At 41.8% G+C, this 21,651-nt stretch overlaps 1 protein-coding gene across 2 annotated transcripts in view; it reads right to left on the bottom strand.

The window, feature by feature from the left end:
- ITGB6 (integrin subunit beta 6) overlaps positions 1–21,651 on the bottom strand; it is a 64,263-nt gene that overhangs the window by 39,350 nt on the left and 3,262 nt on the right. The window lies entirely within an intron of this gene.

A 21,651-nucleotide genomic window follows, 5' to 3' on the forward strand; every position in this document is an offset into this window, starting at 1 on the left:
TATAAATAATAAATTGTTATTATTAATATTATTATGAAAACATTTTTATTCTGCCAAGTCTATGCAGGAATTAAGAACACATCTTTCCACAATACTTAACTGATGTTTGATTTCAATTCTGATTTCATTTTTTCATGTGGTTTTTACGGTATAATTTTATGTAATATTGTAAACCACTTTTATATTTTTCTGTGAAATAGTGGTATACAATTTTTTTTTATAAATAAATAAAATATCCCCACTTTTCTGATAACCGAGGGGCACTGTTTTCTGAAACAGAAAATAGAAATGGGAAACCTAGGGCACATTTTATTCTTACAGCTGAAAACATTCACATTTAGAGTGCCTCCTTGTAATAATTATCTGGCCCAGGACATTTTGCTGCCTGAGGCAAAGGACAGGATGACACCCCTACATACTGTGTTCAGAAGCTGACTGAACTGGCATTTTAATCTTACTTTAATACACGGCCAGTGTCTTCTGCTGCAACTGAGGACAGCAGGCTAGTTTAGGGGTATGCAAGGCAAGTTGTGGGGCACACACAGCTGTGTCCTCCAACACCTTGCCACTGCCCCTCCCCACAGCATCTGCTGCCTGAGGCAAGCACAACATTGCGTCTAATGGTTGAGCCAGCCCTGCCTCAAAGGAGACTACCCTTTTCTGTTTCTGCATGCCGGTATTCTGGTTGTCCCTGTTAATTAGAAGATGCACAGCAGACGGTCTCTTCTGAGGTGAGGTAATGCCTCAGAAGAGCTACCCATCATACTTGGCAGAGAGATGGAATTACCCTCAAACAGATGAGAAAAGCCTGAGCAGTACATCGTGCAGATACACTGGTGAGGAGAGGGCAAGGCGCCCTCTGTGGGAGCAGTACTATTGGGCCACACAATATATTTTTGTGTGTGGCAGACTAGCATATTCCTCACCTTATGGGGATTTTGGGGCCTGTTTGGTGTGCTAAGCACATCAAAGGCACAAGTCTCTTTGCTTAACATCTCACGATAACTATATGCAGTGCTTTTCCCCTGGGGGTACGCATACCTCTAAACATTTTGTGAATTTAAGTTTGGCCTCATCGTGGGGCAGTATTTCAATATGAGTAAGAAAATGAGGGTACCTCTAAACATTTTTTAAGGAAAAAAGCACTGACTATATGAAACAAAAATGTGCTCTCTTTCACTCTCACACACTTTAAATATATCCCTGAACGAATCAAAGAGCAGGATTTTAGATTTTGCTGAAGCACAACTTCCTGAAAACCTTTGTCTCATCCCCAACTGACATCTGAAACAATATCCCTGCTATTTTAGCTCACCCCCCCAACATTAAGCTCCAGTCAGCTGCTATATTACAATGCTATTTATGTCCCTTTCCCAGGCTAGAGGCCTTGACTCACCTGTTACCTGAATGGTGAGAGCTATGCCCTTCAGATGATAACTACTCTTCCCTGCATTAAGAGCCTGAATTTATCTGATTAGGCATGAGTAGGAGTCATGGTGAAGTCAGGACACTCAGTGGATCATTTGGGAGGAAAACCCCTTTCACTGCAAGCCATTTCCTTTCTATGGTACTCCTGCTAAGCATTCATTCACTCATGCTTTCGTCATTGGCTATATTTATACCCAACTAATGACTCGCAATGCACTTTACTATAAAAAACAAACAAACCAATTTGCAATTAAAATTATTCATGGCATGGAGAACGTGGATAGAGAAACCCCCTGCCTCCCAACACTAGAACTCATGGGCATCCAATGAAGCGGAATATCAGAAGATTCCAGACAGATAAAGGAAAGTTCTCCATCGGGAAGCACATTGTTTAACAATGGAATTTGTACTCACAGGAAACAGTGGTGGCCATATACCTAGATGGAGTTAAAGGAGGATTAGACAAATTCATGGAGGAGAGTACTTTTGAAGGCTACTAGTCATGATGGCTATGCTCTGCCTCCACAGTTGGAGGCAGTAATGTTTCTGAATACCATTTGCTGGAAACCACAGGAGGGGAGAGTGCTCTTGTCCTCAGGTCATGCTTGTGGTTTTTCCTCAGGCATCTGCTTGGCCACCGTGTTTTTAATTATGCCATTTGTGTAATTTATGAGAATTGATTCAATGTTTTTCTTAAATGTGGGCTATATCTTTACAATTACTTTCTTGCTTTTTTAAAAAAATTAAGTGCCCTGTGAACGTTTTTGGTGAAGGGACAGTTCAAAAATGGCTAAATAATCAAACAAAGAAATAAATAAATACGTTCCACTGCTGCAAATACTGTGGGTTCTTTTGATTCCCTGAGAGGAAGTGGCAGGGAGTATAGAAGAGAAGAAATGGAGCAGAAAAGGGGACAAATTTCACATTGCTCTTCACTGGCAAAAGAAAATAGCCAGACATGCAAATAAGATTGACATCTGACCAGGAAAGAAAGAAAGAAAGAAAGAAAGAAAGAAAGAAAGGAAGGAAGGAAGGAAGGAAGAAATGGTCTGTTTAAAAAACAACAGCAAAGCTTTCAGGCCAGGAAGGTAAATAAGTGGCTAATTTTTGAATAGCTGAATATATTATGTGTAGAGGTAACTTTTCTATTGTGGCACAGAGCTAAGCCTACCTAAGGCAGCCCTGAGCTGGATGTCATGAAAGGGCAGAAGATAGTTAGTTATTTAATATATTATTGTTGTCTTTGTGCTGCCAGGGTGATGGAGCGATGCATGTGGAATTTACTGGTTCAGACTTGGCTAGGCTTGGGTGCTCTGTGCTTTGACTGGAGGGGATGGAGTGCTATTTGCTCCTCCTCAGGCAGCAAAGAGTCTTAGGCTGGCTATAATACAGACCCACCACAGACAACTGGGTGCTGACTTGGGAGAAGAGAGAAATCTGATTCATTTACAAGTGAAAGGCAAACTTAACTAATTTGCACATTCCAAAACAATAAGAGAACTGAAATACATACATCCTTCAAAATTGGCATCTCTCTGAATTTTGAAGTGCAGGTTCCCAGCCAACTAATGGGTACCAAAAGAGGATAAAATGTAACTATATGTGGAAATGGTGAACAGAAATGTTGCTGAATTTCCATAAGGACTAAAAATAAAATCACAAACTGACGTGGAAATGTGGAAGACTGGAAAAACGAGAAACTCACATTGACGGATTCACCCACCCTTAAGGTTGACCCCAGTTGCAGCTCCCTCTGAACTCTGCCCCCGTCCAGTTACCAACATATGATTTCAAGAGTTAATAGCTTTATATGCAAGGGAGTTTACTCCACAAATCCTAAAGATGACTGTTGGAGGAAATATGACTCACAACGTCTCTCAAATGGTTCCCTAGGCTGCTTGTAGCAAGGTGCAGTGACATGCCATATTCAGATTGAAAAATCACATCCTCACCCTTGGTAAACACAAGCCGAGTAATCATAAGGGGAAAGAAGCAGGGGGCGTAGGGGGGGGGGAACACAAGAAAGTAAGCAAGCAAACTGAAGAGCGTTTTTAGTTTACATATATGAGTCACAGTACAATGGCTTCAAAATCATGGAATCATAGAGTTGGACCCAGAGGTTTCTGTAGCTGAAGATGAACCCTCTGCAATGCAGGAATATGCAGGTGGCCTGCATGGCGATCAAACCCACGACCTTGGCAGGAAGTGGCAGCTTGTCTTCTACTAATTTAAAAGTCAGAAGGGCATTTGCTATTTTGCTTAGAGAAATAATATATTAGGGTGCTGTGTGTGTGTGTGTGTGTGTATTCCTCAGAAGCTACGGTGTGTGGAATGACGGGCTGTGCACTACTTACATTTAATGTTATATGCATGCTTAATCTGTCCGCATCAGTTCTGAAGAAAAGGAAGTCATAGTGCCCCAATCCAAATCAGAAGCCTGTACCAATTTACTTCCCTTTACCCCGTACACGCTACTATGCGGCCTCAACAATAAAGAGGAGCAACCATAGGAGAGCAAAGAACTGTAGGTGGGTGTTTGTGAGTCAGCATGGAAGTGTTGTTGATGTTTGTTAATGAACTACCAGTATGTTGTATTATCATCTTGAGCTCCTTTGGGGGGAAGGGAGCTAGATAGATATAATAAATAAATACATTAAGAGAGGTGAGAGGCATCCATTACCTGCCAGTTATTCTCTTCCCAGATCCCAGTTGGGTTCTCTAGATGGGAGGGAGCTTATACCTAGCATAATGTCAACTCCTGACAACTTGCCCTAAAATGTGAATATGACATTCTTCAATTGCACAAATAAGGAGAAACAGGGCAGTGGGTGATCAGGGTCAGGGATGAGAAAATAATGACTGCTTGAACGTATGTATCATATGATGTGCATTGTAATAAGATACATGCTTACTCAGAAATAAGTCCTATTGAGTAAGCCTCCCTAAAGTGGCAATGTAATTCACAGGATTTCAGGACTAGAAAGTGGATCCTTAAAATTCATCATTCAGCAACACTCCTTAAGCATGACAAGAGCTGAAAGCCACAAGCACTTTTGGTTGGATTCTGATTTAATGAAGTAGCACATATTAGTGCATGAGCTGTGGGTAGCTAGATCACTGGACAGGAGATTACAAGGCTTGGTAAAGACAAAGAGGGAAGGAATTATTGAATGTTATCAGCATATAGCAAACCTGCCAGCACAAAGTGTAGACTCACTAAACCACAGGCAGACATATGCTTGTCATGTGCAGTCCCAAGGACTACTTCACTGACCTGTGGGTGCTGTTAGTTCCACCTAATCCTTCTGGGGCCATTTGTGCCCACATATGAAAGGCATGGGACGCGGGTGGTGCTGTGGGTTAAACCACTGAGCCCAGGGCTTGCCGATCAGAAGGTCGGCGGTTCGAATCCCCACGACAGGGTGAGCTCCCGTTGCTCGGTCCCTGCTCCTGCCAACCTAGCAGTTCGAAAGCATGTCAAAGGGCAAGGAGATGAATAGGTACTGCTCCGGCAGGAAGGTAAACGGCGTTTCCATGCGCTGCTCTGGTTTGCCAGAAGCGGCTTCGTCATGCTGGCCACATGACCCGGAAGCTGTACGCCGGCTCCCTCGGCCAATAAAGCGAGATGAGCGCCGCAACCCCAGAGTCGGTCACGACTGGACCTAATGGTCAGGGGTCCCTTTACCTTTACCTTTATGAAAGGCATGGGGCTCACTCATAAAGGGTAGAGAGGAAAATGACCCTCCTGCCTGTGAGAATACTGTGTTCCAGTGTTTCTTTCTATTGTATTATTATTATTTTCTTAATGTGTACATACACCTGATAATGACAATATATGAATTTCAAGCTAGTAAAGAACTTAAGCAATTATATCCTGCCTTTCAACTCTAAAAATAAAAATTATATTTCACATATATTTGCATGTGTGAAACAGTCATCATACAGAAATCTCAGTAACTACCACATAAACGATAGATTGTTAAAGGATTTGCTCTATTGTGGTAAATGGCAGGTTTTCGTACAAGAACTGTTTCATGGGAAAATGAGATTAAATCACCATGCATGGGCTTACAGTAAAAGAGAAGGATTTGCCGACAGTATAACTTCTCCAAGTGGCAGAAAGACTCATATTTAGCAGCAGTTTAGAGTACGGGTGGTGAATCTCAGGCTTTCAGGCCAAATTTGGCCCACAAGGCTATTTCTGTCAAGCCATGTATACCTGCCCCACACCTGATGGTCATACGTGGTTATACGTGTGGAGCAGGGAGAGATGCACAATCAGGAGTCTTAAAGTGCTAGTGGAGAGTAGAACAAAAGTCTACTAGATCAGCTGTGCTAGTGAGTTTTCCATGGTTAAATTGCTCATGCAACTGATGCCTGCAAAAACCAGGCTTTGGCTCCACAGCACATCAGTTAATTTTGGAACATCAAAGTGCCCTATCTGCTGATGACACCCCCCCTTTCTGCTGATGTTATTGTGACGCCAGGTGATTGACAGGCGGCCAGCAAGGCTAGATTAAATAAAAAGTTCCTCACTCCTAGTGTAGAGCGTGGGGACTTTGCCCTTATAATTATAGTTGCTCCAGTCTTTTCCAGTGATCTGATGCACTGTTTCTTTTAGCCACCCAACACACTGCTCCATCCTGGACACCTGGGACACTGAAGCACTGCTGGATGAACGGCAGAGAAGAGTCCTTCTTATGCTGTTTTAGAAAACAGCTTGATATACAGGTTGTGTTTATATAAAGTGCTGCCATCTCCTGGTAACATAACTATTTGGCAGGCAAAAATATTACACTGTGGCCTTTGAAGTTTTAGAAATTCAAACTTTGGATTTTAGAAATTCTAACTTTGGATTTTACAGACATGACTTACACAATCTTGTGATGTTCAAGCACCTATTATACATTACGCTTGACTAAGACTTCACGGCCTTGGAATGGCTTTTCAAACATTGCTAAAGGAAGTAATGGAGACAAGAATGGTGAATCCAATTCTAAAAGAAAGAAGAGTACAAATATACACTCCTCTGCGGGCTTTCATTTTTAATTTTTTGTTAGTGAAAGAATCCTAAAAATTGGAAAGGGTTTAAGAAATAATACATTATCTTCATTATACAATGTGTAAATATCAGAGTAGACTCTTCAGGGTTGCATAGTGAATAAAGTAATGGGGTCAAGGGAGAAATTAGTTCCTGAGCCTTGATTATTTGGTTAGATAGATAGCATGAGTGCTGAATTTCTGTACAGACACAAATTAACATATCACATCATGAGTACTTCCTACACCAACCTCTCCTTCCCCACCCCCACCTTGCCTCAGTGTGTCCCTGTCCCAGCTACACCCCTCAATGGGATCCTCTTTCTTCTCCCCGTTGTGCTGTCAATTCATGACAATCAGTAACTGTATATTACAGCCCCCCTCAACCCCCATGCATTGTCCTGGGGTTTCCCCTGACCCACTCAGGGCCAAATTTTGGGTGTGTGTGTGAAGAGGGCATATGTGGGGAGGAGAGGGAGGAAGCCCCAGTGCACAAGCCAAAGTCCTTGCACAGGCTTCTGCTGACTCTTGGATCACAATATGTGAAGGGAGGTAGGAAGAGGACCAATTCCCTTTGGGTCTTGTTGTCCCCACAGTGCCAAACAATGGCTATTGTGTCCTGTAGCACATTCCTACAGCATCTGAAAAGAACTATTTTCTTCAAGGGTGATGTCCAAACTGGTATCAATGATCAGGAATCAGCACTGGTAACCACATTCATGTAGGGTGACAATAATACTATAACTCACCAAGACTGATCCCCTGCTTTTGCAAGTCCCAGTTTTAAAAAGAAAGTCCTTGATGTGCTGTCAGTGAAGCTATTTATTCTCTCTCTCTCATATATGGATCACAGCAAAGCATTACATGCTGGGGTTGTCTATCATGAAGAAACTATGACGGATCTTTTCTTTTCAACCTCTTATTTCATTTTCAGTACTCCACCGCTGCAGGTGCTGGTTTCTTTGCTTTGTAAAGCCTCCAGTTATAAACAACAGCATATTAACTCAATCTTTTCCTCTTGTATGAAGCGAAATGTTGCTGTTTTTAAAGTTCTTTGGTTTGCTCTTTGGACAAATATGCTCAAGCACATGGCTAGGTAGGTCACCTGGGTGTTTATGACACATCTCTTAATGCAGTGGAAAGCACAGACAATGTTATCTTTGTCTGGCATGTTCTTCGTGCTACTTTGTGTGCTCCAGGCAATGTGACGAACATTCCTAAAGCTGGTAGGTCTAGCCAGGGGATTTCCTAGGTTTCGTTTATTGTTGTCTTTTAAAAAATTCCTCAAGTAGCTGAAATCATTCTTGCCTTAATAGCTGCCTTACCTTGCTTGCCCAAAGATCAAGTACAAATTAATAGCTTGACAAAAAGGGCCTTTGCCATACCAGAATGTAACAACATTGTGTTTTGCATTGTTTGGTACTTAAAATAATGCTATTTGGCTGCTCCCTTTTTGGCTGCTGTCTTTTCTCAATTGTTGGGAATTAGCTGCACTAAAAAAAAGTTGAAAGCTGCTTGTTATAAGAAAAAGTGCATGGCTGATTATTTCTCTCTGAGGCCGAAGGAAGTGAGATAAGACTCGTAGGGAAATACTGCTCAGCTACTGGAAAGTAGCTGACAGCGTAGTAGTTCACTGCTCCCAAAAATGAGAGCTGCAGCAAGCGCACAAACACAGAGCAGAGCAAAATAATAAAAAAATGCTGCAGTAGCACCTTAGAGACCAACTAAGTTTGTTATTGGTATGAGCTTTCGTGTACATGCACACTTCTTCAGATACATGCACATGAAAGCTCATACCAATAACAAACTTAGTTGGTCTCTACGGTGCTACTGTAAGGAATTTGTTTATTTTGTTTCGACTACGGCAGACCAACACAGCTACCTACCTGTAAACAGAGCATAAGTATCCAGTGTGGTAGCAGGAAAGTGGCTATAATAAGTGTATTGTTTGCATGTTCAGGGTGCCCAATGGAAGCCTCTGGAAAAGCTTCCATGTGGCTTTCAAAAGAGAATTGGATAAATTCAGGGAGTTTAAGACCTTCAGTGACCACTGTATTCTATCTCCACTGTTGACGGCAGTATGCATCGGTATACAAGTTGGGGATTTCCATAAATATCTGTGTCACCTTGCTGGCTGATTTTTTTCCCCTGCTGCTGCTCTCTTTGGCAACTCTGCTCCTCCCTGCGCGCCTTCCTGTCCTAGCTAGCTGTTCCTTTCCTCCCCAACCCCTGAGCAGAGTACGAACCCTCTAAAGAAGCCCATTTCAAAAGGACTCACTTCTGCATTGCTACAGGTATGAAAAAGGGAGGAGGTAGTTTGCTGTTTGCTGCCACTCCTCACCTGCTGCCACTATACCCTCCAGTATTTCTCCAATGAAAATAGGGACCTCCTAAGGAAAACACTCCGGGATCAAATCAGAAACTGGGACAGCTTCTGTAAATCCATGACTGTCCCTGGAAAATAGGGAGACTTGGAGGATCTGCTGCCTGCAGCATGTGCCCCTCTTTTACCACCCCCACTCTCCTGATCTGGCCTGGGTAGATGCCATATGGAATGCTGCCTATTGTCCCTGGCACAGAGAAGCTTTTTAAGTGAATTCCTCTGTGACACCAACATTGTACAAATTGACTTTGTGGAATTCATAAGGGATAAAGTGGAGACATGCAAAGTATGGCATGGGGTAGAGGCTGGTGGGTGGGACTGGAAGGAGAGAGGAGCTCAAAAGATGGGTCAGTGCCATAAGTATGAAATGCTTTAGTTTGATCATTTCTGGCACCTGATCTTCTGGTCTAGTGCACTTCCAGTTCAGTCAATGGAAAGCAATTCAGCCCAAACCACTATGTGGGTGAACAGTTACACCCGACAACAGCTGCAGTTTCTTCAAGAACAAAAACCTTTGACCGATTAATTCTTTCCCAGGTTTCTGACTCAGCAAGGCACAAAAAGCTAAAGATTTATCCACCTGTTTCCTATGTAAAAGAGATCAGGAATTTTACCATTGGAACTTTCTGCAAGTCTGAAGATAATTCTGTTTTTGGTGTTCATTTGTTTTTAAAGCAATAATAGGATTAATCACCAAAATGATAACAATCTAAATAAAGAACTTGAAGTCTTGACTGACTTACAGTACATGGTTGCATTTTTGTGGCCAGGCTTCTGTCTCAAGATATATGCCTTTATAATGATCACTAAGACTGCTAATTTAAACACACAAATAAGGATAATGACTTTGGATTTTATAATAACCTCGGTCCAGTATATCTGAAGGAGCGTCTCCACCCCCATCATTCTACCCAGACACTGAGGTCCAGTGCCGAGGGCCTTCTGGCGGTTCCCTCACTGCGAGAAGCCAAGTTACAAGGAACCAGGCAGAGGGCCTACTCGGTAGTGGCGCCCTCCCTGGGGAACACCCTCCCACCAGATGTCAAAAAGAACAACAACTACCAGACTTTTAGAAGACATCTGAAGGCAGCCCTGTTTAGGGGATCCTTTAATGTTTGATGTATTGCAGTATTTTAATATTTTGTTGGAAGCCGCCCAGAGTGGCTGGGGAAGCCCAGCCAGATGGGTGGGGTATGAATAATAAATTATTAATTATTATTATTATTATTATTATTATTATTATTATTATTATTATTACATGGAACAAGTTTTAAACAGAAGAGGTATCAATAGAAAAAAATAACAAGTGAAAAGCTATGGTAAAAATATGGTCCTTTTTCAACTTGATTGTTTTCAACAAATATTGAAATTGTTTTCAACAATTATTGTTCAATTGTTGAAAGTATTTAAGGCACTTCTGGTTAATGATTAGCTGATATGATACAAAATCAATACAAAACCAGCACACTGTTGCTTTTAAGATAAGACATAGAATAAAGGCAGCCAGTTGAGTCAATCATAACTTTTGGTTTAACATTTCACAAATATGATGCAATGGTTTGGGATGTTGTTGCTGCCCTGGACTCATACAGTGGTACCTCGGGTTACATATGCTTCAGGTTACATACGCTTCAGGTTACACACTCCGCTAACCCAGAAATAGTGCTTCAGGTTTGCTTCAGGATAAGAACAGAAATCGGGCTCCAGCGGTGCGGCAGCAGCAGCGGGAGGCCCCATTAGCTTAAGTGGTGCTTCAGGTTAAGAACAGTTTCAGGTTAAGAACGGACCTCCGGAACAAATTAAGTACTTAACCTGAGGTACCACTGTACAATTTAATTGCATGCAACTCATTTGTTTGCATTTATAATCTAAAATATATAGAATCTGATAAAACCCCAGGTGCTTTCTGGCTTCCACTGCTCCCTTTTCTACCTCACAGCATTCTCATTGTGGCCTATGCCACTTCACTGCCACAACCATACTCCCCACTGGACTCAGCCAACTCTGTCACTTCCACCTGGATAATCCAGTTTCTCATTTCCTACCAACTTGACCATGATTCTCTAGGAGATGACAGGGAGAAAAGGCTGCAAAGCTGCACTGGAACTGCTCAGGTCCCAACTGCAGTTTGGTCACTCCTGGGAATGTTGAAGATATTTTAAAAAACCTTAAGTTGCATTAACATTGTTCAGTGCATATGTGAAGACCACTTGAGTACCCGCCCTCTGTCAGTTTATATTCTTTCTTTGGGAAGCAGCATACTTCCAGGATTCAAGATATTTCATAGTTTTTAACGTTTGTTTCTTTTTAACTCTCAAAGAAAGAAATCAATCTTTTCTGTGTCGTTTACAGAGGGGTGGGACAACAGGCACTATTGCACATGCCGTTGTCTGTTCATTTGGCTGATTTTCCAGGATCCTGAACTTTTACTCCAGATTACACCTGGAATTCTTGAGTGGTGCTGCAGTGGTAGAGGACGTACCTGGATGTCTCGGGGTGGCTGGCTGTGGTTGCTAGTAGCCATAAAGCAGGGGTGGAGAGCTCCCCCTGCTAATGAGTCCCACCAGGCCTTTCCATTTGGACCATGAGGCCATTTTGGCCAAGCCATGCCCACCAAAATATACACCTGATGTCATATATTACATACCAGTAATTCTGCTGGATTCCCATGGTGCGACTGGCATGACCTGACAGAGCAGCTCACACTGCCCCCAAATTTTTAAGATGTTGATGCCAAGATACTCATTACTTTTGCAAAGTAAAAATGGAAATACCTCTTGGGGAAGGTTCCCCCCCCCTTTCTGCACACACATCAGCAAAATTTCATTACTTAGGCACTTCAGTGATCTGGCACCATGTGCCAAATTCATGGACTGCCAGGTTGCAGGCATTTTGAATGCCGTCAGCACTAGAAGGCAGTCTGGGTTATGCTGTCTTGCTTCTTACACTGATTTCCTACGTCAACATAGCTGCTGAATCATTCCTACTTAACAACATTCTGTCTGTTATAAAAAGAGTCAGTCAACTAGAGTTAATGTTCAGCCTGATTAATAGGAAATAAATGTCTGAATAGCCAACATAGATAAAATATAATGAGTTCTCCTTTTATTTATGTTCAAGAAAGAATATTAGACATCTGAGTCAGTTTCTATGGAAGACAAATGTGATTTTTGTACTTTTGTTTGCATAGAAAAGGTTCAGACATGAGATCATTTTATAAATACATAAATGACTGTCATGATGTTTTCAGTACCCTCTGCAATTGCTATTTTTCAGAATATTCTTTTGTGGACTAATGATTTACTATAATAATATCTGTGCTGCAGAGAGGGGCATCTTTTAGGTCCCTGAGTTTAAGCAGCGAAAAGTGCTAATTTCATGGTCTAATGTTAACATACATATTGTATTGAAATACATTGATATAAGTTTGCTTGACTCTGGGTGAAACCCACCACTGCTGTTCTGCTTGTGGAATGGCTTTTGATCCAGCAGATGTGTCTGTTAACATAAGAGAAGGGGGTGAGTTTTTTAAAGTGTGTTTTAAGCACCAATATAATTTATACATAGCATAAAAACAACAGCCATTTAAAAACTGCTCCAGCTTAAAAACTGCTCCAGAGGGCTAGAGGACCATCCAGAACTGTGTGGAAAGGGTTGCAGGGAAAATCAGGGAAAACCACTTCCCCTTCTCTAATGTCTGCAGATGTTTCCACTTGATCAAAAGCTGTTCTGAGAATGGATTTCACTGGATTTCACCCTCTGCGTTGGATTGTGACTAGTACATACCACTTACAATGCAATACTTTTTCTAAGGCTTTATCCACACAATTCCACAGAGTATACATGAGCTGCATTTTTGCTCCTTTGTGTTCCTGTCTTCATCTCATAAAATACCATATCAAATCTCCATGGAGTAAGAAACAGGCCAGAGGAAAGATACCTTGCTGTAATGCTTTATCAGTTCACATCTTCTGTCTAAGGTGAAACTGATAAGCCTTGTTCTATATGCCTGGAAGACTGTTGTATCAAGAAGGGGGGGGGGGAGATAATCCAAATATCAAAAGTGGAAAGGAAAAGATCTAGGAAGAGATTGGGTATGGGGAGAGGCGATGTTGTTACTATTTGCTGCTTCTAAAGAGTTAGGGGAAGGACGATAGGATATGCTCAATGCATCCTTGAATAACAGTTAACAGCTAAGGCACAGAGGATTGCTTGACTATACAGAAGAAGCTATGTAACTCATCACTACCAATATCATGGGCCTAAATACCTCCCACTCATACTTGGGCAAGCCAACCGGCACAGCGGCAGTGGTTGGATGGAATTCTGTGTATCTAATATGTGTTCTAATACTGCTTGGGATATGCTTCCACTTCCTGCCCAGCGTCTGCTGGAGGAACAGCTTCCAATATATTGCTCCATCTATATGAAACGATATGAAATCATGGAAAATTCTAATATCCTTTTTCATGCATGCATAGCTCATTTAAATGGAACGGGGATGAAGTTGAAGTATAGCTGCCATTCGTAGGTTGGCCAAAATATAGTTTGACAGACTGGAAATAATTCAAGTACCAATGGAATCTGATAGGTATCCTGGATAAATAACCTGCCATATGTTTTCTAGTTAACAGGTAATTTCCACTGGACATGCTTGGTGCTGCCTTTAATTATTTTCTAAGGCGGGTTGGGGAACCTCAAGCTCACCAGGTGTTGGTGGACTATATCCCTCCTACTGCCACCTGTGGCTGATGGGAGCTGGAGTCCAACAATATCTGGGAGGCAGCAGGTTCACCACCTCTGGCTATAATGCTTGCCAAGCTATAATACAACTGACAGTCTGTTAAACATTACTAACTCTTGTCTATATCAACATACATTCATTTTATATAATGGGTTTCCCAAAGAGATAACAAAAGGTGACACAACTGCTAGGAGATCTACATGCAAATGAATAAATATATATTAGTGTGTTTGGAGGAGTGCCCTCTAGTGTATCATAGGGCAATAAATTCAACTTTAACTCCATTTTTTTGTAGCAGTAAAATGTTCTGACTTTACATGGTTGGCATTCCACAGCCCAAACTTATCATGCTGTCTAGAAATTTGGGGATATTTTTTCCTGATATATTAGACATAAGAAGGGAGTGCCATAATGGCTCCTTCCTCTTGTATTAAAGACAAATGATCTCTTCTGCACCCTGTTCCCTATTCTCCAACATAGGAAACAGTGGGAGGAAAGTTAGTGCATAGAAAAAAACAAATACATCATTGAGGTGGGAAAATGCTTGAGCATCTGTTAAGTTTTCTAAAGTTATGAACCTTTGAATATTGGATGTTTCGCTTGGGCAGTTTATGCAGATGTGCATTCTATGACTATCCCCAGGCTACTCCATCAACATCTCTGAGTGCAGTGCAATGCTAGGGGTTCCTTCATCTCTGTTTTCACAGATGTTCTCACACACATTAATATTCACTCTCAGGTCCCTGTGTCTATTGGACCTTCCCTTACGCCATCTGTAGGGGCATAGTTATTGTTCAGAACAGCATGGAGGCCAGATCTGACAATGTTATTTATGTGTTCAAAAGGCTGCCATGTGCTCTTTGTACCTCTTAGTTCAGGGCCCAGGGAGGCTGGGGAAAGGGGTGAACATATTTGTAATAGCCCTGGCAGCTGATCGAGGTAGCAAAGAGGAATTCTTTTTGGGAGGTGGGGAGCTTTAGGAATATAGGAAGCTGTCTTATACACAGTCAGATAATTTGTTCATCTATCCCAGTATTTTCCACATTGTCTGGCAGTGACTCTCCTGAGTTTCGTATAGGGGACATCCCATTCATATCTGGAGATGTCGGAGATTGAACCTGGGATTTTCTGCAAGCAAAGCAGATGCTCTACCTCTGAGCCTTTCCTGTGGCAAGTGTTAAGAACCCTGTTTTGGACATGCTTCATATTAAATGGCACTCACCGCCCCGCCCCCCAAGTTACTGAGGAGTGGGAAAACAAAGCAAAAAAATGAATGACCAGGGAAATGCAACAAAGAAGCAAAGGGAAACAAAGAAATGCAAAGCAGTTTAAAAACAGAAAAAGAAGAAGAGAAACAAAAGAAGTTTAAAAGGTCTGATTGTGCTTGCCCAGCAACTTGAGTACTTTGATGGTAATGCAAAAATAGAGGCCAACATGCATAACCTATGTCATGGTGGTGAATGCTGGGCTGGAATGCACTTGTTGTCAAAAGTCATGGTGTGCAGGCCCATGAGGCAGCAGGGTACACTTGCTCCGGGCCTCAGAGGCTAAGCTGGGCAGGGGGCCTTGCCAGGGGCCTCTGCCAGGGGCCTGCTGGACTTACGCTGTTGAGTTTATAACTTTATTCTAACAATATTTATGCCACAGGCCTCAGACAATCTCTGCACCATCTTGATGGGGTAGGTGGGTGACAGTGGGTACATCAGCCTGAACCCTATTTATTCTCTCTCTTTTTAGTAATCAGAAGCCATTGCTAATTGCAGTTGCTTCAGCCTAGATCACGCTGACCTAAGGTGAAGCCTGTAACATGATGAAGCATTAAAGAGATGCTTCTTCATAGATGTTAAGCTATGGGTGTGACCACACACAGCTTATTATAGGGAAGGCCAGGCGAACAGCGGAATGCCAGGCAAAGCAAAGTTTTTGAGCTGTTCTGAAACAGTGGGGCTAGGCATGGCAGTAAACATTCTACTTGTGTGATTCTAGTGGTGTTTCTGAGACAAAATGGTTGCTCAACTTGCTTTTATGCTTTGTTTCAGCCATTGATTTATTTTCATAAAATTTATATACCGCTTGATTGTTAAACCTCAAAAAGCAAAGCGGTTTGCAAAAAGAATAAAACAATAAAGTTATTAAAAAAACAAAGCTTTTTTAAAAATGAAACCAGCGGTAAACTAAAGGCACACCTGCATCCTGTATATCTGGGAAGGCTTTTTAATGCTATAACTTAGCTCTGGAACATGGGAAGAAATAAAATTGAAGAGTGTGACGCTGATCCCATTTCTCATGTATGACTAACCACAGCCAACACCCACATATATATATCTAGGACTCAGAACTTTCCAGGTTCAGGGATGGTTTCCTGGCATTAGAGATCCTCCTGGCACCTCTTATTTTAGAAATGAAACACTGCTTGGCATGTGATGCCATTAATTGAAATTGAAATCTGACAAGGGCTCAAGCGTCTCCAGGAAAAAGCTTTTGGCAGTTTCACTTCATGACTCATGCTGTGTGTATGAGATTATATTCATGTCATGATAGCATGCCATGATATTTAGGTTGTAGAAATGTCAGTGGGGTTGTAGGTATAGTATAATTAAACAGAAAGGACTGGCTGGTACATATACGATCAATCACAAGGCAAAATCCAGGCAGGATGGAACAGTTAAACACATACTTATATCTCCCCCTTATCAAGCAACTCACTATTGGCTGGAATATACCCTCAGAAGAAAATCAAAGTTAAGCCCACTGAAGCCCATTTATTTTAATGGAAGAAGTAAGAGGGTGCTTAAATCTCTCCTGTGAAAATGGCTTAAAAGCCTTTGGCCTTCATGTTTGTTCATCAGCGATTTGGGCTGGTCCTCTGGAGCTACTGGGGCACAGCCCTCCAACTGAAAATACCAAGCATTTAAAAAAAAATACCCTCAAAATCTAAACACAACTGTTTTCCTGTCCCATACACATATTATATGATGAAACCAGTGCTTCTATATCCGTCTGCTAGGATGATTGTAGGACAAAAGAGTTAATATGTAATCAGTTTATTTGGCCTGCCCAGATAGTTTAGCTTGCAGTTATCTTCTATAATCCTCAGATTAAATGGTTTGAAAAACTGGAGCAGCAAAAATAATAAATACAGCAGCATTGAAGTTAGGCACATTTCTACTTCCAAGACACATTTCTACTTCCAAGCCAAATAGTTTCAAAGGAGCCTCCTTTCCCATTATCTGTGGAATGAGACTCACAATCTCATTGCTATCTCAAATACAAGGTAGTTTGCAAAGTGCAGGATTCCCTCATATCTTTAAGTTCTCTCTTGAGACACAGTGAAGCAGGAGCACATACTGAACACAACAAAATTGTGTTTGTGGGCTTTTACCTAAGGCAAATTCTAATCTGTGGAAGCTGAAATTGTAGTGGAAGCATCTTCAAGAAAGTAGTATATGCCACTGTGTCTCAGTTTAAGCATTTCTTGTCAGTGCAGCCCACTCCTAAAAATCTTTGCTTGGAAGTACATACATCCAGTGGGACTTTCCCTTTATAGAAAATTATGTACAACACATTAACCAAGAGAGAAGGAAGAGGACAACATAATATGCACAAGAGTTTCCCCCAGTTATAACAAACCAGAATTATGGGACTATATTATCAAATCCGTATGGGGCATGGCATTGCAAATCATGTCCATCCCATCCATTTGCCATGCCATCCCACAGTGTTTTTCCATAAAAGTCCATTTGTTAATGGTGATTGCCAATAGAGTACATAAGAAAATATTGCCAAGTTTTATGCACTTAAGCACTTTATCATGAGAAAATGTGTAACATGCTATGTAGATAACCACATGTAGCGAGTGGACATGTGTATGCATAAAAAAGGAAATGTGATCTCATTACACATTATGATGTACATGTTAAAATTGTAAGCATTTTAACCTAAGGTTACCAGATTTTTTTCAATGAAGCCAGGGACACTTTTCAACTTCCTACTAAGTAGGTGGATTTTGTCAGGGGACTGATTTGTAAATCCAGGGACTGTCTCTGGGAAACAGGGACGTCTGGTAACTTTATCTTAATCATGCATGAAGGCTTCCTTGCTGCCTGCATTTGTGCGGCACACTTGAATTTATTTCAAGGGACAGAGCAAGCCAGAACCAGCAACTTAGCAGGCAAGGCTAGGGAGACATCCCTGCTCTCACATTGATTTAATGTGTGACTGCTGCTTCTGAGTTATTCAAGCCCCTTCGCCATGGCAAGGCAGTGATCCATGAAGGGGTCGGAGAAGCTATGAGCTATGCTGTGCAGGGCCACCCAAGATGGACAGGTCATAGTGGAGAGTTTTGACCAAACGTGATCCACCTGGAGCAGGAACCGGCAAGCCACTCCAGTATCCCTGCCAAGAAAACTCCATGGACAAAGACAAAAGGCATATAAAAGTTATGACACTGGAAGATGAGCCCCTCAGGTCGGAAGGCGTCCAACATGCTACTGAGGAAGAGGGGAGGACAAGTACAAGTAGATTCAGAGCTGATGAAGCGGTTGGGCCAAAGCCGAAAGGACGCTCAGTTGCGGATATGCCTGGAAGCGAAAGGAAAGTCCAATGCTGTAAAGAAAAATATTGCATAGGAACCTGGAATGTAAGAACCATGAACCTTGGTAAGTTGGATGTGGTCAAAAATGAGATGGCAAGAATAAATATTGACATCCTGGGCATCAGTGAACTAAAATGGATGGGAATGGGCAAATTCGGTTCGGATGACCATCATATCTACTACTGTGGGCAAGAATCCCGTAAAAGAAATGGAGTGGCCCTCATAGTCAACAAAAGAGTGGCAAAAGCTGTATTAGGATGCAATCTCAAAAAATGATAGAATGATCTCGATACGAATCTAAGGCAGACCTTTTAACATCACAGTAATCCAAGTTTATGCACCAACCACTGGTGCTGAAGAAACTGAAATTGACCAGTTCTATGAAGACTTACAACACCTTATAGAATTGACACCAAAGAAGGATGTTCTTCTCATTATAGGGGATTGGAATGCTAAAGTAGGGAGTCAAGAGATAAAAGGAACAACTGGCAAGTTTGGCCTTGGAGTTCAAAACGAAGCAGGGCAAAGGCTAATAGAGTTCTGCCAAGAGAACAAGCTGGTCATCACAAACACTCTTTTCCAACAACACAAGAGATGACTCTACACATGGACATCACCAGATGGGCAGCATCGAAATCAGATTGATTATATTCTCTGCAGACAAAGATGGAGAAGCTCTATATAGTCAGCAAAAACAAGACCTGGAGCGGACTGTGGCTCAGATCATCAGCTTCTTATAGCAAAATTCAAGCTTAAACTGAAGAAAGTAGGAAAAACCACTCGGCCGGTAAGATACAATCTAAGTCAAATCCCTTATGAATACACAGTGGAAGTGAGGAACAGGTTTAAGGATTTAGAGTTGGTGGACAGAGTGCCTGAAGAACTATGGATGGAGGCTCACAACATTATACAGGAGGCAGCAACGAAAACCATCCCAATGAAAAGGAAATGCAAGAAAGCAAAGTGGCTGTCCAACGAGGCCTAACAAATAGCGGAGGAGAGAAGGCAAGCAAAATGCAAGGGAGATAGTGAAAGATACAGGAAATTGAATGTAGATTTCCAAAAAATAGCAAGGAGAGACAAGAAGGCCTTCTTAAATGAGCAATGCAAAGAAATAGAGGAAAACAACAGAATGGGAAGAACCAGAGATCTGTTCAAGAAAATTGGAGATATGAAAGGGACATTTCGTACAAAGACTACCATAATAAAGGACAAAAGCAGTAAGGACCTAACAGAAGCAGAAGACATCAAGAATAGTTGGCAAGAATACACAGAGGAATTATACCAGAAAGATATGGATGGCTCGTACACCCCAGGTAGTGTGGTTGCTGACCTTGAGCCAGACATCCTGGAGAGTGAAGTCAAATGGGCCTTAGAAAGCACTGCAAATAACAAGGCCAGTGTAAGTGATGGTATTCCAGCTGAACTACTTAAAATTTTAAAAGATGATGCTGTTAAGGTGCTACACTCAATATGCCAACAAGTTTGGAAAACTCAGCAGTGGCCAGAGGATTGGAGAAGATCAGTCTACATCCCAGTCCCAAAGAAGGGCAGTGCCAAAGAATGCTCCAACTACTGCACAATTGCACTCATTTCACACGCTAGCAAGGTTATGCTTAAAAATCTACAAGGAAGGCTCAAGCAGTATATGGACCGAGAACTCCCAGAAGTGCAAGCTGGATTTAGAAGAGCCAGAGGAACCAGAGACCAAATTGCAAACATGCACTGGATTATGGAGAAAGCTAGAGAGTTCCAGAAAGACATCTACGTTTGCTTCATTGACTATGCAAAAGCCTTTCACTGTGTCGACCACAGCAAACTATGGCAAGTTCTTAAAGAAATGGGAGTGCCTGGTCACCTCATCTGTCTCCTGAGAAATCTCTATGTGGGACAAGAAGCTACAGTTAGAACTGGATATGGAACAACTGATTGGTTCAAAATTGGGAAAGGAGTACGGCAAGGCTGTATATTGTCTCCCTGCTTATTTAACTTATACGCAGAATTCATCATGCAAAAGGCTGGGCTGGATGAATCCCAAGCCGGAATTAAGATTGCCGGAAGAAATATCAACAACCTCAGATATGCAGATGACAGAACCTTGATGGCAGAAAGTGAGGAAGAATTAAAGAACCTTTTAATGAGGGTGAAAGAGGAGAGCGCTAAATATGGTCTGAAGCTCAACATCAAAAAAACGAAGATCATGGCCACTGGGCCCATCACCTCCTGGCAAATAGAAGGGGAAGAAATGGAGGCAGTGAGAGATTTTACTTTCTTGGGCGCCATGATCACTGCAGATGGTGACAGCAGTCATGAAATTAAAAGACGCCTGCTCCTTGGGAGAAAGGTGATGGCAAACCTAGACAGCATCTTAAAATGCAGACACATCACCTTGCCAACAAAGGTCCGCATAGTTAAAGCCATGGTTTTCCCAGTAGTGATGTATGGAAATGAGAGCTGGACCATAAAGAAGGCTGATCGCCGAAGAATTGATGCTTTTGAATTATGGTGCTGGAGGAGACTCTTGAGAGTCCCATGGACTGCAAGAAGATCAAATGCATCCATTCTTAAGGAAATTAGCCCTGAGTGCTCACTGGAAGGACAGATTGTGAAGCTGAGGCTCCAATACTTTGGCCACCTCATGAGAAGAGAAGACCCCCTGGAAAAGACCCTGATGTTGGGAAAGATTGAGGGCACAAGGAGAAGGGGACGACAGAGGACGAGATGGTTGGGCAGAGTTCTCGAAGCTACAAACATGAGTCTGACCAAACTGTGAGAGACAGTGGAAGACAGAAGTGCCTGGCGTGCTCTGGTCCATGGGGTCACGAGGAGTCGGACACGACTAAACGACTAAACAACAACAAGCTGCTTCTGAAGGGTTTGCGTGTGTGTGTATGGTGTAGGTACATATGTATGGAGTTTAGAATGTTTATTGGTATGGTTAGATTGTGTCAGTGATGCAGAAGATGAACTAGGTTGGTTGAGGAAACTTCCCAACCTCATTTGCTGGGAACAGTGATTTTAAACAAGACCATATTCTAGGAAGAGTACTTCTTGAGCTCTTTGTTATGTAAGGCTAACTAAAATGTTTACTAAAGGTTTGTCAGGCACCGTAATTTTCAACTTGTTTATTGGATCTGAATACGTCAGTGTAAGCATTTTGTTTTGATGAATTGTAAGTTAGTGCTGAGTGCTCCAAAGGTGCAGGTTAAAAGGAAAAGGAAAATATTGAGTGGGACTGAATCTGTTGAGAATTTGAGTGTTGTTTTAAGATACTTTTCAAGCAATAAATTATTGGTTTGAATGTAGTTGGTTTGAATGTAGCTTTATAATGGTGAAATCTAGAGAAAGTTAGGTACACTGAAATCTGAGAATGAAGTGTTTTAACTATGTGCATAATTTGCACTGAATTTTATAGGACTTAGGTGCATTTAAGATGTTTTAGGATTGTACCCAAATTTCCCT

The sequence above is a fragment of the Podarcis vaucheri genome (genome assembly GCF_965113315.1).
Source record: "Podarcis vaucheri genome assembly, chromosome: 1".
NCBI lineage: Eukaryota > Metazoa > Chordata > Lepidosauria > Squamata > Lacertidae > Podarcis > Podarcis vaucheri.